Here is a 5,514-nt window from a genome sequence, read left to right on the forward strand (position 1 = left end):
CTCTGTATTAAACCCTCCTAAAGAACCACCCGAGTAGATTGTTTCCAAAGAACTCTGATGCTGGCAATATACCTAACCATCGGAGGATGTAGGTTCCTGAGATGAGCGCCCCATGAGAATGCCCGGTGCCGGGGGGGGGGGGGGGGGGAGTCTTGTCAAGGAAGTGACCCCACGCCCACGTATTCCAGCCAGCTGGAGAAGAGCGAAGGGAGGGTGTCCCCAGTGACACTCTCCCGGCCAGGCCTGGGTCACAAGGTCGGGAGGCGGGAGCGGGGGAGGAGAGGAGACAGGAAACCGGCTGGAGAGGAAGGCAGGAACCGGCCTTTGGCCTCACCGGGATAACCCTAAAGGTAGCTCAGGCCAAAACAACACGAAGACAAAGCCTAAAGCTGAAACGCTTTGTAGGTCTCTGAGTTGGGGAGGGGGCATCGTAGTTGCATTTTAAGATCTTCCTGGCTTCATCAAAGACCAGTGCTAGCTTTAACCAGGAGAATTACCACTTGCTGTGAGTAGCTGCTTGGGTTTACTGAATCTCGCGGATGGGCAGAGCTGGCTCTCTGCCTCTGTCCCTGTCCCTGTCCTAGTCCTTCTGCCTCTCTCTCTCAGCAGCCCCCCATGGACAGACAGGGCTACACCACATCCATCTCACATGAGTCTGCCGCTTTTCCCCCAGGAGGAGGTAATATAGTCCTAAACATGCACTGGGTAGACTTATGTACTAGTACGTGTTTGCAGTGTGTAATGTTTATGTTCTTTGCATGGAATTGGTACTGTACGTAGCACATCTTAATTCCTCTTTTAATAGAGTAACAAAAAAAATAAAGTAATGACTTGTCCTAAATATCAGAACTGGAAAATGTGTATACTTTGCACTTAGATTTGTAGTCTTAAACGTGTACCTATTTCTAGCTCTCTAGCACACATAGGTCGTAGGTCCTGCATCTCTGGCAGTGGAATTGACTTCACAGACGTTTTCCTCTCCTCCTCTCTCAGGTTTGTGAACTGGAAACTGAATGGTGAGCGCAGGCCACCATTTTATGGACACGCGTTGCTTACAGCCTTGGGGTTCCCTTTCAGGTTTCTGTTTTTTTGCCATACTAGGGATTAAATCCAGCGCCTGTGCACTGAGCTACATGTCCAACACATCTTTTAATGGCTTTTATTTTTTACTTTTTGGAGACAGGATTGCCCAGGCTGGTCTCAGACTTTTGACCTTGGGAGCCTCCTGCCTCAGCCTTCCAAAGTGCTGGGATTGATATAGGCAAAAGAAACTCTCAACCTGAAAGATATTTGGGATGAGTTCATGTTCTCTAAAATCGAAGAATGAATTTTAGAAACAGTGGTGGTTAAGAGCAGAATATATTTATTGAGGGAAAGAAAGCTCCTGTCTGAGAGAGGGACAGAAGGGGGGCCCGAGTGGGTTGCCCAGGAACCTGTCTTTCCCAGGGACTTTTTTTTCCCCTGGTACTGGCAATCGAACTCAGGACCTTTCGTTTGCCAAGCAGGTGCTGTGCCACAGAGCTACCTCCCGACCCTTCCAGGGACTTTTACAGAGCAAAACTATGAGGTGAAGTGGGTCCAAGGCGGAAAACATGGGAACTTGCTAGGTGGGCATGAGGCGGGACAAACTATGGTCAGCCAATAAGATGACAAGCATAATTGCTCAGGCAAAATCGATTAAATAGGGATCAAATGAGGAAGCGAGTCACAGAGCAAGCAGGCTTGAATACAGAACAGGGGCTTTTTCTGGAGGGAGCTGGGTTAGTGACTCTTCCTGGCTTTTTCAAGGTGATGGATGCGTATTTAGAATATCAATCCCCGCTGTCCACCCTTAGGGAAGTATGTGGGTGCATCTTTTGTCTGGAGGTCTGGCCCACAGCGGGAGTGCCTGTCTCTCCCGCAGTTGCAAGGTGCCTTGTCTTTCATACTGGCTTTTTCGAGGGCCTGCCCCGTCTCACTGCCTGTAATATTTCTACCTGACTCAGTGGCCTAGGACAGGATCACAGGCAGGGGCCACCACACCCGACTGGTTCTCAGTTCTTAGGAACTACGGCTCTGAGAACCGGTGTTATCAGACACAGCCTCACCACGAAGTGGTAGCACTGACTTCTGTGGAAACCTCGCGTCGTTCTGGTCTGCTTCATATATTACTCCACAGGACGCAAAATGGGAAGCTGTGATTGGTGCAGGGGCAGAGGCAGGCAGCTGTGCGAGAGCAATTAGGACACAACGTAGCGATTTCAAGGTTATGGTGGAGGACCAGTTAGACATTCACTCCCAGACCTACAGAGAAGCCAAGTGCCTGCAGGTCGGCTTTGAGGGGAGGGTTTGTCTGGCTGGAGCTGCAGTACAGGTGCCTGGAAACAGGCAGCAGTACCGGCCTACAGCACCGTGCTGAGTGAGAGGGTTTATCACACCACAATTAATAGTCACAGAGACTAAACCCTAGACTATGACATCTCCACATTTTATAAAAGATATTCAAGTAGAAATAGTAAACAAATACATTCTGCAGTAAGTATAAGAAAAATAATACCTAACATGTATTGGGTCTAGAACCGTGCTGAGCTCTTTAAGTACAGAAGACTTTTTAACCTTCACAAGCACACTGAGTTCACTGTAGTCTTTTGCCCAGAGGAGGGACTGAGTTTCAGAGTAGTCGTTGCGCACTTCCAAGTGTAAAATGAAAAGCTCTTGCTGGCCGTGGTGGCCCAAACCTGTAAGCCCAGCACTTGGGAGGCTGAGGCAGGAGGATTACCAAGAGTTTGAGATTAGACTGGGCTACATCGTGACTTCAAAGCCTGCCTGAGCTACTTAGTGAGATCCTGTTTCACAAAAATAAAATAAGTAAAGTGCTCATCTTCTGTATGGTAAGTGTAACTTGTAGATACTGTCTAGTAACAAGTACTGAAAAGGTCTAAATATTCCCTTAATGAGGCATATTAGGCCGTAGCAAACTGGCTGAGCAAGTGGGTGTGATGTGTCAATCACTGAGATCCAGAAAAAGTGCAAAACAGTTCCGCATCTGGGACCAATCAGAGAAAGCTATCTTCAGTTTTCTCGCGAGAACTCAATACCGCATTGTTTCTCTGGGGTGAGAAACTGAAAGCATAAAAAAGGGACCAAATGTGAAATAGGAAGAAACTGTTCAAAAGGGAAGGGGAACTAGGGAGCAGAGGGGGAAGGAAGGGAAAAGATGGAAATAAAACTTCTGTAAATAAGGAGGGGAAGAGGGGCTGAAGGGAGGGGAATGGGAAAAGAGGAATCAAGATATGTCATGTACAGGTACAGATTCCCTATAATGAATGTGATCGTTATGTACACCTAAAATGCACCAATAAATTTAAGTAATAATAATACAAAAGGCCTGGAGCCGGCTTTTGATAGACCTGACCCCGGCCTGAGGCGTGGGAGATACAAAAGATGGCGCCACTGAGCTCGAGCCCGCTGTGCTCCCACAATGCTCCACGCTCACCCCGCAGAGTGCACTCACGGCTCTTCCTACTTTTAACTGGCCTCGCTCTGCAGAGCATGTTTTCCCCTACCTTTAGTACATGTAAACCCCTGCTACAGGTTGTGCTTATCCTGACCAATTCTTTGTCCAGGACAGAAAGAACCTAGAAACCACCTCTAGAAAGACACCCCAGAACCCCAGCACCGGGAACACTGGGGCCTGAGGTCATAGTGTAATTCAGCCCGGCACAAGCCGCAAGCGTCCTTGAAGGCTTTAACTTTAAATTCATGCAAAATCTTCCGTCTCAAAAGGGAAGATGCATTAGTCTGCTGTGCACGACTGTCATGAGATCCTGAGAAAGGCTAACTTTGTAAAGAAAGAAGTTATTTTAGATTATGGATTTACAGGCAGGAGGCTGAAGGGCTGCACCTGGGGAAGACATTGTGTGTGTCTGTGTGTGGACGCTAAGCTCACAGTCAGCCAGCTACTGAGCTGTGCCCCCAGCCCTGGCGAAGGCCTTTCGGCTGGCAGAGCCTAGGGCTGGGGCAGGGCATCTCATGGCCAGAGACACGATGTGTTTGGGTCTCTTCTGGTCCTTCCTTTATAAAGCCACCAGGTTCAGTCCCGGGGCCCTATCCTCGCCTTTCACTGGATCCTAAATGCCTCTGAGGCCTTGCTTCTCCCCTAGTGCCTCATCGCAGGGTGAAATTTTAACACACGAAGCCTTGGGGCACTGATGCCACATCCAAGCCGCTGGACTAGGTTTCTGGACACCTTTTGGTGAGCACAGTCAGTGCTGCTGGCCCACAGAGGACACTCAGTCCCACATGAGGAGGTGCAGAACCCTGTGGCAGTAGGGTGGAGGGCTATGCCTGCGACATTAGTTTCCTGGGTTGTATTTTTTTATGATGGGGTGTCTGTTATGTGTTCCGTCTGCCCTTGAACTCACTATGTAACCCAGGCTGGCCTTAAACTGGCCAAGACCCTCCTGTTTCAGCTTCCCCAGTGCTGAGATTTCAGGCCTGTGATACCACGCCCAGTTTGGTGTGATCTTTTTTCTAATGATAAACAAGTGGCCAATAACTACATAAAAAGACGTTTAATGTCATTAAGTATCACAGCCGTGCAAATCAAAACAATGGGACGCGGTAATGAGGCACCACGCCCAGTGGAATGGCTGCAATCTGACACAGAGAGCTGGGTGAGGTGGCCCACACCTGTAATCCCAGCACCCTGGGAGGCCGAGAACTGAGGATTACCGTGCGTTCGAGGCCAGCCTGGGCTACACTGCAGACCTTGTCTCAAAAAACAGATTCTGTCTACCGGATTTTATCTCGACTGGTCTTCAGATTGGTTGCGCAGAGAAGGAACGCACTTCACAGCACCCGCAGCCGCACCGCGGGAAACTGGCTCCCAAAGTAAACAACTGAGATCCCTCCTCCGAGCAAACAGCGATGAGGCCAGTTGGATTTTAGCTTCCGGATACTGCGCTCAGTCTCCCCAAATGCCTTTCACCAGAAGGCTTGAGTTGGTGGGTGTCCGTGACCACGAGCTCAAGAGCGCTCAGCTTTAGCATCTTCGGCCCTCAGTCAGGGACCCAGGTTTTACCTCTTGCCGCCCAACTCCAGGCTTTGGGGGAAGAAGTAGGCAGGTGTAACCCCGGACCACTCAGGGGTGCGTGGGGAGGAGCCCCGGAGTCATCTTGCTAAGAAAAACTCTCTTCCAGCCTTCTTGTTTTTCAGGGGAGGGCAGGGTCTCGCTATGCAGTTCAGGCTAGCCTCGCACTCACTGTGTAGCCCAGGCCGGCTTTGAATTCCTTCTGCTTCAGCCTCCCGAGTGCTGGGATTGTAGGTGCTCCTCCAGCCTTCTTAAAAGAGATCTTCGGAGCTTTTGGCTACAGAAGCCCGGGTCTCTGGACCATATAAGGACACCTCTCGGGGGTCCACCCAGGTGCCCCCCCAAGCCCCCGGTCAGACGAGGGGCGGGGCGCGCAGGTGAGCGGGTCCCCTCCCCTCCCCCGGGCCCTGCCCACCGCCGCGGGCCGCGAGGGGACGAGGGGT

The sequence above is a fragment of the Chinchilla lanigera genome, unplaced genomic scaffold (assembly GCF_000276665.1).
Source record: "Chinchilla lanigera isolate Chin_1 unplaced genomic scaffold, ChiLan1.0 scaffold00035, whole genome shotgun sequence".
NCBI lineage: Eukaryota > Metazoa > Chordata > Mammalia > Rodentia > Chinchillidae > Chinchilla > Chinchilla lanigera.